A 12,906-nucleotide genomic window follows, 5' to 3' on the forward strand; every position below is an offset into this window, starting at 1 on the left:
TTTTTTTGTACAATGTACAATTCTCACGACAGTGGAATAGGTTATTCTTTGCCAATAATTGCAGTGGAAAATGTGGTTAACATCCACTCATGCATGGGAAAAAAATTCCATCCAATACCGTGAAACCGGTATAATTTCGAAAAATACCGTGATACAGAATGTTGGCCATACCGCACAGCACTACCCTATGGATAATCTGAACATGCACAGCACAGTGCTCTGCTCTTAGTCTAGTTCAGTGGTTCTTAAACTTTTTAAATCTCAATTTTGCCTTTTGAGTGTTTTCGGAACCTGCAGTCGCTGTCATCAGGCAGGGGATCCATCCCACTTGTGGAACTGCTGCTGAATGATGACTTGGGGTACAGTAAAGTTTCCTCAAGATGGGTACCCAAAAATCTTATTGATCTGCACAAGCCAACATTCTTCGGTGAATTTCAGCAGGTTTCACTCCATCTGCTCAAAGAAATCTCACTGTGGTGCATTACTCAACGAGGATACAATTCCACAATGGATAGTCCATGTTCATCTGACCTTGGTTTCAACTAGACTAATGGCAGAGTGCTGCACTATGTGTGTTTGAACTACTCGTAAGCCATCGCAAATGTGATATACTACATCAGTTTCTAGGCATTATGGTGACTGTGAATTTTTCAAATTGCCTTTACTTTTTGATTTCCCCTCATTTAAATATTAATATGTGCTTTACCAGTATGCAGATCCACACCAATGAACCAATGACCGCACTTTTAGTGAGGTGCCCCGGCAGACACTTTTGGGATGTGACACTGGTATAACAGGGTGCTCCCCACACTGGGTGAAATCAGTGAAATCCTTGCTTGTAGCCAAAATGTTTCACCCTGAGGAATTCTTTTTAATTTTTGTCCTTTTTAGTAATAATCGTGTGTGTTCACACCATAATTTGTGTATGTATGTGTATATATATTGTAAAATAAGATTCAGAGCCAAACAGAAAAAAGGTTTGGGGTTTTCCGGCCCCGTATATTGTCTACAATCCACAGATCAAAAAAACGGGTCAAACAGAGAGAACAAAAAAAACATTCATCTGCACGACGCCATACTAGGCGTTGGCGGCCATTTTATATGGGAGGAGCCGGAAGTGGAGGAATGCTGGGAAGGAGGCGTGAGGGATGACGGGACTGCTGACGTCAGGGAAGATGGCGGAGGAAGGGCGGAAGTGGACGTACTGTGGTGCAGTGCCTTATGGCAGAGCGTCTTTACTTCTGGAAAACAAAGGAGAAAGGTTAGTACCCCGCCGGCGAACGTCTTTCGATGTGTTTTAAGGTCCATCCATGGCCTCCTACTCGCGCATGCGTGACTATATATATATATATATATATATATATACACACACACACATATATACAGTGGTGTGAAAAACTATTTGCCCCCTTCCTGATTTCTTATTCTTTTGCATGTTTGTCACACAAAATGTTTCTGATCATCAAACACATTTAACCATTAGTCAAATATAACACAAGTAAACACAAAATGCAGTTTTTAAATGATGGTTTTATTATTTAGGGAGAAAAAATCCAAACCTACATGGCCCTGTGTGAAAAGTAATTGCCCCTGAACCTAATAACTGGTTGGGCCACCCTTAGCAGCAATAACTGCAATCAAGCGTTTGCGATAACTTGCAATGAGTCTTTACAGCACTCTGGAGGAATTTTGGCCCACTCATCTTTGCAGAATTGTTGTAATTCAGCTTTATTTGAGGGTTTTCTAGCATGAACCGCCTTTTTAAGGTCATGCCATAGCATCTCAATTGGATTCAGGTCAGACTTTGACTAGGCCACTCCAAAGTCTTCATTTTGTTTTTCTTCAGCCATTCAGAGGTGGATTTGCTGGTGTGTTTTGGGTCATTGTCCTGTTGTAGCACCCAAGATCGCTTCAGCTTGAGTTGACAAACAGATGGCGGACATTCTCCTTCAGGATTTTTGGTAGACAGTAGAATTCATGGTTCCATCTATCACAGCAAGCCTTCCAGGTCCTGAAGCAGCAAAACAACCCCAGACCATCACACTACCACCACCATATTTTACTGTTGGTATGATGTTCTTTTTCTGAAATGCTATGTTCCTTTTACGCCAGATGTAACGGGACATTTGCCTTCCAAAAAGTTTAACTTTTGTCTCATCAGTCCACAAGGTATTTTCCCAAAAGTCTTGGCAATCCTTGAGATGTTTCTTAGCAAAATTGAGACGAGCCCTAATGTTCTTTTTGCTTAACAGTGGTTTTGCGTCTTGGAAATCTGCCATGCAGGCCGTTTTGCCCAGTCTCTTTCTTATGGTGGAGTCGTGAACACTGACCTTAATTGAGGCAAGTGAGGCCTGCAGTTCTTTAGACGTTGTCCTGGGGTCTTTTGTGACCTCTCGGATGAGTCGTCTCTGCGCTCTTGGGGTAATTTTGGTCAGCCGGCCACTCCTGGGAAGGTTCACCACTGTTCCATGTTTTTGCCATTTGTGGATAATGGCTCTCACTGTGGTTCGCTGGAGTCCCAAAGCTTTAGAAATGGCTTTATAACCTTTACCAGACTGATAGATCTCAATTACTTCTGTTCTCATTTGTTCCTGAATTTCTTTGGATCTTGGCATGATGTCTAGTTTTTGAGGTGCTTTTGGTCTACTTCTCTGTGACAGGCAGCTCCTATTGAAGTGATTTCTTGATTGAAAGAGGTGTGGCAGTAATCAGGCCTGGGGGTGGCTACGGAAATTGAACTCAGGTGTGATACACCACAGTTAGGTTATTTTTTAACAGGAGGGCAATTGCTTTTTCACACAGGGATGGATTTTTTTTCTCCCTAAATAATAAAAACCATCATTTAAAAACTGCATTTTGTGTTTACTTGTGTTATATTTGACTAATGGTTAAATGTGTTTGATGATCAGAAACATTTTGTGTGACAAACATGCAAACGAATAAGAAATCAGGAAGGGGGCAAATAGTTTTTCACACCACTGTACATATACATACATACAGGGTGGTCCAGATCTAATTATGCAGATCCAGATCATCTAGATGACTTTGATTTATGCGGGGACGATTCCAGTTCATTGCTAAGATGATTCTTCATGTCATCAGTTCGCACACTTCTTGATGGTCTGGGATTTTTTGGGTTATTTTCTATGTAATAAACTTAATAAGTTATAGTGTATTGAAAATTGCATAATTAGATCTGGATAATTAGCTTTTTAATTGTCAGCTTTCCCACTGGGGACAAATAAAGTTCTATCTACTGTATCTTCTCTTTGAACATATGGTCTTTTGTTTTTTTAGAAAAAAAATTCATTATGCCTGTTAGCATATACTGTATAGTGTTTTAAAATGATAGAAGCAAGAAAAAAAACAACTGTGTGGCGTTTGTAAGCTCCCTGCATGTCCCTGTGGGCATTCCTCCCATGCTAAGCACATGTGTATGAGGTTAACTAGCCATTGTGGATGTGCACCTAACAATAACTGGCATCCCATCCAGGATTGCCTGCTGCTTATTGCCCAGCACAGCAAGGATTGGCTCTGTCCTTTCTAATAACTGTGAACTGGATTGTATTTCAAAATGTTATTTTATTTTTCTTTGTGAGACAAAGAAAACTGTACCCTCCTCTGGCTACAATATGCACAAGGAATGGAAGAATGGTGCACTGCATGATTGAGTTACACCAACACAGAAGGACACTCACTAACCATAAGAAAATCGTCCTGGTCATCAGCTGCCCAGGAAGACAGCTGGAGAAAACACATGTGAGCTTCTGTAACAGGAGGTGCCATAGTCAGGAGCTAAATCAGCACCCATGAGCTATGAGATTGTAGAACACCAAATACCGAAAAAAAGGACAAGGTAGATGGATGGAAGGAAGAGTCTGCACAAAGAAGTGTTTGATATCGGTGATAAAAGGTTACGCAATCCTCAATCACACCACTTCACTTCCTGTCGGGATTGCATGTGGCAAGCTGTATGCAGGATGACGAGGGAGAGCAGGTAGCTGCACCACTTTGGATGGATCCTTGGTGAGAGGGGGTGGGTGAATGAGTCAGTCCTAGTTAAGACCTTGCCAAAACGGGTGGCCCTACAGGGAGTACATGAGTCCCACCAGCATCACTCAGGGGATTATTCATCACGCAAAACACTCCACCAAGTTAAGATGCTGACTCAGTGAAAATTGCACAACAAATGGAAAACTAACACAAAAACAGTTCTCTTTTTGGCTAAACTTGGACCAATAGGGGTCCTTACATACTGCAGGGTTCATATCTTACCTATGGGGAAACCACCAACAATTTGATATTTTCAGTAAGTTCAGTGCAGCATCACAGGATTCAGTCTCACATAGAAACATGAAACTCGTTTTTTGTGTCCACTAATTAGCTCCTCTGACAGAATGTGACTCCTCACAATTCACAAATGAATCAACAGATGAGAGGAAGTCAGGGCTTCCCTGCTGCTGAGCTACTGAGCAGAATCTTGCCATTTTCTCATGCTGCCTCACATGGCTTGACAATTAACTAAAAGATGTCATCAGCCTTCCTCTGACGCAGAATGGAATCTCACTGGTGTGGTCTACCGGGGTAATCTTTGAGGATGTGCATAAACCAAAGTGCAACTTGCTCCAGATACAAATTAAAATATCCAAATCAAAAGAATGTTGTTTAGAAACATACATCAATGTATGACTAACTGCTAGAACAAAACAGCAAAATGTATTGAAAGGCATGGACAGGGACAACAATACATAGGTAGGTAAAAAAAAGAAAGAAAGAAAGCTGATTTAATGGAAGGCCTTTATTTTCGAAGTCTTAGATATTTAAACATTTTCTAGTTTTGCATTAGATCAGGCAAGCTCATCATTGGTGGCCCATGCTCCATTGTTTTTTTTAATCTTTTTAATTAACTGTACTTCCCATCTTTAAGCAGTGTGTCAGTATGCAATAACATTGAGATAAACAATTGTATTTATACTTTTCCATTATTTTCCAAAGATGATTGCATTGATTCCAGCATTAAGGTTTTGGCTAAAGTTTTACAGAGAGATGCCATTCCCAAAACTGATGCTCTCTATTTTAGGACCATCACCATACATTGGTTTTGGATGTGTTGACATATGGGAAAAAAAGTCCCCCTGGTGTGTGCTTTTTTGCTGAAGACACTGTATTGTGTAGCACAAAAAAAAGAAAGTGTAGAAGAAATCAGAAGAATGGAGAATGGTTTTGGAAAATAAAGGTTTGAAGATAAACAGGAGAAGAATATGTAAGGTTTACTGATGATCAGGATTCAGAAGTTAGCCTGCAGGGATAGGTTTTGAAAAGAGTGGATACATTTAAATATTCAGAGTCACTGGAAGCCCAGATTGAGTGTGGATGGGACAATTGTAAGAAGTTCCCAGGTGTATTGTGTGATGAAAGAATTAAGATCAATTTTAAAGGTAAGGTTTTTAAGACAGTGCTGAGTCCAGCAATGATGTATGGAGCTGAGACATGGGCAGTAAAGGGACTGCAGGAGAAGAAGAAGTTCCAATTGGAAAAAATTAAAATGTTGAGATGGATGTGTGGACTTAAAGAAAGGACAGAAACAGAAATGAGACAATCAGAGATACAACAGAAGTGGTGGAGATGTTAAAGAAAGTACACAAAAGTAGGTTGAAGTGATATTCAACTATGATGAGGAGAGACACTAAATATGTTGGCAAAAGAGTGATGGAAATGGAAGTACAGGAAAGAGAAAAGCGAGGGAGGCAGAAGTAGAGGTGGAAGTATAAAGTAAAAAGAGTCTGTCTGGGGAAGAAGTGCAGGACTGAGCTGTTTAAAGAAGTTTGGTCAAGCACATCAAGCCCACATAGAAGTTGGAAAAGATGAAGAAAAAGAAGAGACTTTTGCAAATCTTAATTTCCCTGAAATTGCTTCTTGGAGGCCAAATACAGTATAATCTCACCGTAAGCAGATTTCTGTTTCAGACAGACGTGTAAGGAAGCACTGTATTGTTATTCTTGTAATTCTTTCATATCGCCACAGTGGATCATCTGTTTCCATATCTTTCTGTCCTCTACATCTTGCTCTGTCACACCCATCTCTTGCATGTCTTAGAATCTTTAACTCTGCTACCTCCAGTTCTGTCACCTGCTTTCTGGTCAGTGCCACCATCTCCAGCCCATATAACATAGCAGGTACCCATTTGTCACAAATCACTCTGACACTCTTCTCCACCCACTCCATCCTGTCTGCACTCTCTTCTTCACCTGTCTTCCATACTTGCTGTTACTCTGTACTGTTGATCCCAAGTATTTCAACTCATCCATCCTCATCATTCCACTGACCTCCCTCTCATTTAAACACGTGTATTCTGTCTTGTTCCTACTGATCTTCATTCCTCTCCTCTCCAGAGTATATCTCCACCTCTCCAGGGTTTCCTCAACCAGCTCCCTACTCTCACTACAGATTATAATGTCATCTGCAAACATCATAATCCATAGCGACTCCTGTCTAATCTCATCTGTCAACCTGTCCATCATCATTGCAAATAAGAAAGGGCTCAGAGCCAATCCCTAGTGTAATCACACCTCCACCTTAATTGAATCTGTCACTCCTACTACAGACCTCAATACTGTCACACTTCCCTCGTACATATCCTACACAACTCTTACATACTTCTCTGCCACTCCCGATTTCCTCATACAATACCACAACTCCTCCCGAGGCACCCTGTCATATGGTTTCTCCAGGTCCATAAAGACACAATGCAACTCCTTCTGGCCTTCTCTATACTTCTCAATTGACACCCTCAGTGCAAATATTACATCTGCCATGCACTTTCCCGGCATAAAACCATACTGCTGCTCACTAATCACCACCTCCCTACTTAACCTAGCTTCCACTACTCTTTCCCATAACTTCATGCAGCGGCTCATCAGTCTTATCCCCCTTTAGTTACTACAGTCCTGCACATCCCCCTAATTCTTAAAAATCAGTACCAGTAAACGTCTTCTCCACTCCTCATACATCCTCTCACTTTGCAACACTGCATTAAAAAATCTGGTTAAAAACTCCACTGTCATCTCTCCTAAACACCTCCATGCTTCCACAGGTATGTCATCTGGACCAACAGCCTTTCCATTTTTCATCCTCTTCATAGCTGTCGTTACTTCCTCCTTGTGATTCGTTGCACTTCCAACATTCTCTCTCTCTCTCTCTCATTCTCTTCATTAATCAGCCTCTCAAAGTACTCTTTCCATCTGCTCAACACACCCTCGTCGCTTGTGAGTACGTTTCCATCTTTATCCTTTATTACCCTAACCTGATGCACATCTTTCCCAGCTTGGGCCCTCTGTGTAGCCAATCGGTACAGGTCCTTTTCTCCCTCCTTAGTGTCCAACCACTCATACAACTTATCATATATGTCTTTTCTTTAGCCTTCTCCACCTCTCTCTTCACCTTGCATCTTATCTCATTGTATTCTTGTCTACTTTCTTCATCTCTCTGACTATCCCACTTCTTCTTTGCCATCCTCTTCCTCTGTATACTCTCCTATACTTCCCCATTCCACCACCAGGTTTCTTTGTCCTCCTTCCTCTGTCCAGATGTCACACCAAGCACCATTCTAGCTGCCTCCCTTACCACTTCTGCTACAGTTGCTCAGCTATCTGGAAACTCTTCATTACCACCCAGTGCCCGGCTTATTCATTGAAATCCTGAAATAATAACTGGATAATAAAGAACAGGCAGAGGAATTTTATAAACTGTAAACTAAAACATACTTAAAGAAAGAAAAAAAAAGTAAAACAGAGTACTACAAGATTTGTTTTTAACAAATAGCTCTATATGAACCTAGTGATACATAATATGGAGATCTGTTTGTAAAAACAAGAGCTGACTGAAATGATCTGAGACAGGGTGGTTCTTTGGGTAGTAGAAAGATCTGCTGCTGCGGAGAACACATTCAGCAGACACACCTATCCCTGGTATAAATAATTACCACTGACTAGTTTAATCAAGAAAGGGAACTCTGACTGACATCTTTTCCACCACTACAAAGAGTTTCCAGAGAGAAACAGAAGATTAGTTTCTTCATACCTTTTCATCTCTTCCTCTGCGTTTTCCTGGGGCACTTGATGGGTGTCTCACTGACATGTTCAATAGTGTTGCCAAGTAAATCAGCCAGGACATAGGACAATTTTTTCTTGACAGGCTGAGTGGTGCTACTCTTCATCTAAATCGGCTGGTAGAAGTTCTCCTTCTCTATGATCTACCACTTCTGACCATGCTGCTTTCTTTAGAATGATCAAACAAAAACCAAAGGTAAATAAAAAAGTACACATTCCAAGTGTACACACACACAGACACAGTAGAAGTGCTACAGTACTCCACTTGCACATGCAGCTACTGAAAAGAAACACATTTTAAATTGTATTTTGAGTTTACAGTAGAACATTTGACAGACATTTCTGAATTTTAGTTTACCTAAGTTGACTGCTGGTTCTCCACTGTTGCAGCTTTGTGGACCAGTGTTATGTAGGTGTCATGTCTCCCATCCTCTAGCTGGAAGGGTAGTGCTTTAAATCTTGCATCAATAGCCTGATGCAAAATGTGTCCATCTCCTGTTCATTTGCATTTGGTTTCTGGAGCTCTTAGTGAAGAGCTATTTTATAGATCTTAAAAACGGAGGTATCTCCCAGACTCCCAAAAATGTCTTGCACAAGCTTTGCATAAAGTAAGGCACCGACTGAGAGCGAGGGGTAATTTTCAACCGACATAAAACAAGCAGTCACTTTTACTGGCTTCACAGCCAGGACAAATTATTCTGCATTTGTTACATCTGACTCTGAAAATCATGATCTCCTTCTTGTTCTTCCTCACCTCAGCGGACAGTAGTGCAGCAGTAATTAATGGGGGTACCATGTTTTTGCTTTTGCTGCAAAGCTTGAAAGCCTTGGGTGCTTCTGTGGAAAAACTCGCTCACAGGTCTTATTCTTATGAGTAGCTGCGCAACAGCCGTTAGATAGATAGATAGATAGATAGACAGACAGACAGACAGATACTAGTTAGTGCATGTGTGCCTAGCATTTAATGTGAGGAAAGCCAACCACCTTATCTGCAACAAGTGTATTTGTCACATTGTGGGTTATTAATGTGGACTCTTTTTTTTCTTCACTTCTTCTTTCCTCAGTGACATGGTAGCTCCGACATGACTTTCATGCGCAAGTAGTGTTTGTAGGATCTGAAATGATGAGCAAAATTCTTCAGTTATGTGATGAAACACTGTGAGGCTCTTAAAGTCCATGAATCATGGGTCTTTCCTCTTTACATAGTGTAGATGTATATTTCAGGAACTTCCGTACTGTAAACAAAATGTCTGAAAGGTGTAGCGGTGCTACTGGGGAAGTGAGAACTGCAGTGGCTCTGATTGGTCATCTACTGAAGGTGCAGTAGCTGCTGGGGACAAGGTGGCCGGTGAGCGATTTAAAAGGAGGTCAGTTAGACAGGTAACTCAGAACACGATACATCAAAAGACCGCTTTTTCTCTCAATATATGTTTACCTTCCCTTTCTTGCGTTTGGATTCTCATTTTGTCCTGGACTGTCTCCCGTTTTGGGTGTATGGACTGTCTGGTGTCTTCCTGCTTGCATGAGGACTGTATGAGAATTTTTTGTCTAACCTGTGAATAATGGAGTGTTCCTGATCCCACTCAAACACATCATCAGGAAATACCGGTAAGCATGATCTTTACATTCACATACAGTATGCTGATCATTTCATTACATCAGTTGTTGTTTTTCATGGACTACATCGTATATGGTTTTTGTTAAGTTGTTTCTTATTGTTGAATTTGTGTTTATTGTGTATTACCAGAAGGGAACGGGGGTGGATTTCTTGTAGTGTGTATAGTTATATTTAATTCATTATTGTTTAATACTGTCTTCTATTTCTGCTTTTATTACCGGTTGCTTTTTTGTCTCTGTGAGGGGGTGTGTGCAAGTCGGGCCAAGTCTGGTTGTGTTCCTGGGATCCCTGCCGAAAAAAATAAATAAATCACCATCAAAGGCAGTGACAGTCTTAGTTGGGTTTTATATTCCGCTACAATGGAATAATGTACCTTAGCTCAAGTGTATGAATCATGAATTCTGCATTCTCTACTACAGTGTACGGATGAAGATCCTTGCAAATAAAATAGGCAATAGACTTCATTTTACCTTGCAACAACTGCTGGGGAATTTGCTGATTAATTGGTATAGCTGTAAGCTTGAGTCCAGGCTTTAAATTTTATTTCAATTTTAAAAAAGACAATAACCTTGATCAGTCATACTCACTTACTTTCTGCACGGATTTCAATGTGTGTGTTTCATCAGAACAGTGTGTTCATGTACAGAAATAATGCATGTGCATTATTACAGCAGCATAAGTAAATGTATCTGCTATGCATTCTATTTACAATAACTACATCAATAAACTGCGATTATGGCAACAGCAAATGCCTGACTGAATGTCTCTCTTATTTACTTAGCTATACTAATTAAAGTATGGTTTATGTGTGGCTGCACATGTTCATATTTTGTTAATGGGAATGTCAGCGAGACTTTTTAAAAATAGATTTTTTTTTTTTTAGTCAGCCTGGTGATTCAATAATTTCCATACTTTCAGATTCATGGTTTTTAAATGAGCTGACCTCCCACATCCCAAACCCAAGTTTACATTTTGTTTTCCGAAAGTACAAAAATACAAACCAAAAACAAGAATAATAGTGTAGTGACCTCAGGGTCTGGACCTGTGAGGATGAGCACTTTGACACATCTGCTAGTTGCTACAGCCCATCAGCTCAGATGAGAACTCTAGGCTTGGGTTGGCTTAGAAAGAGCCAGGGGGATAATTGAGTGACGTGAGGTGGAGGTGGGCTGTGTCTGTTTAAGTGGATATAGCAGCTAGGAGTACATGTTGTGGCCAAACACCTGAGCGGTATGGCATAATTGGCACTGAAGAACGTTCTTTTCAGGGCCACTTACCAGCAAATTGGCATTAAAAGGCTGATTCCATTCACGGTCTCCTACATGTACCCCAATCTAACATGTAATGCTCAAAATTTGTGTGTGTGTACAGAAAATATAATACATACATGTAAGTTTGGTACACAATTCCACAATTGGACCAATTCTGCCAAAATTTGCACACCTCTGTTATTTAATCAGCAGACAGTGCAGACCTAAACATTTGACCCAAGGGTACCTTTTTTATGTCTTTTTCATTACAGTCTGAATGACAGTGCCACCTGGTAGTTCAGAGCATAGGAAACACCATTACACCCCTGCAACACTGGGCACTTGTTCTAGTAATAAATAAGTACGTACATGGACAGACAGGGGGGCAAGGATTTATAATCAAACATTGAAAACAATTCCGATTTTTTATTTTATTGCACCATAATAAAACATTATTAACAGTTGATGATACATAAATATTGTATTTCAATGCTAAATACTTGTTAGCAAAATAGCATACAGACTTGATATCAGAGAAAAACAGAAAAAAATCAGATTCAACCACTCGAATGGCACTGTGCTCAGGCGAGTGCTGTCAGAGTAATATGACTACCTAAAATATTGGTCAAATTAGTAATAGAGCGCCAGTCCTCTGTGTGATAATGAATCCAGTGCATCAACGAAACCACAACTTAACACTCCTCTGGTGTTGGGGATTTCTTTTTAACTAAAAAGCAAGAGCATCAATAGATGCTAACATTATTTATATATATATATATATATATAATATAATATTATATATATATATAAATAAATAATATAATATTATATATATATATATAAATAATATAATATTATATATATATATATATATATATATATATATATATATATATATAAATAAATTAAAAACATAACCCAGTCAATCTCTTAAGTTTTCACTTTGAGTTTTTACTTTCAATATATCTGCTTAAAAAGTCTTTTTAAATGAATTTAATTAAAAAGGTACATATTACACTTAAATATACTGAATACAAATAGAATGATTAAAACACTGACCTATAAAAATACTCTTGGATAATTATGCTACATTATTAATAACCTTAGGTTACATATCATGTAAAAGTCTTCTTCAATGGGCCATTATTAGAACATCAGACTGTGGTCCACTGCCATTAACATCCACATCACAGCAAAAGCAAATTCAAAGGACTACAATTATAACAATACCACTGATTATTAACTGGGTGCTAGTAAAAACTTGCACAAAACATTTGTGACAAATACTGAATTGCAATGTTGTCAGTATAAAACTTAAGACAAACTTTATTAATATCTAATCCAATGGTGTTCTATTAACAATGACCACTGTCATCACCACCGTCAGTTTTCAGTTATAATTACTCACTACACATTGGAAATATGTTATGCTCACTGTATTAAAATGATGCACTACTATTTGCTTAGAATACATACAACCTCTTTAATACTAAAAATGTCTCTCCTTGTTAGTGAGACACTCCATTGCACCCTTTAAACGTAACCTTTTTATTGACACAGTCTTCAAAAACTGATAAGCTTTAAGGTATAAATCTGTTAACTGTATTACAAATCCATTAAAATAACTTGCTCTCACAAAATATACAATCTCTAAATTACAAATCTATTACAAATCTAGGTCCAAGTGGAAATGCTTGTGAACACTGCAAGTGCCAATTAGCAAATTGTGCAGTATTAATAAAGTCTGCAGACCTGACTTTGTCAAAAAGGCATAAAGGTTTATTCTCCTCTATGTTACATTTAAAAACAACAAGTCTGATTTAGATTTTCTCTACCACATGTGATAAACATATCTCACAAGTGTCTTTTTCCTCGCCAGTGGGCCTTATGACGTGTTAAGGAGATTTCCTCTGCTTTACTGTACATCTGG

Source organism: Polypterus senegalus, chromosome 1 (genome assembly GCF_016835505.1).
Source record: "Polypterus senegalus isolate Bchr_013 chromosome 1, ASM1683550v1, whole genome shotgun sequence".
In the NCBI taxonomy this organism is placed as follows: Eukaryota; Metazoa; Chordata; class Cladistia; order Polypteriformes; family Polypteridae; genus Polypterus; species Polypterus senegalus.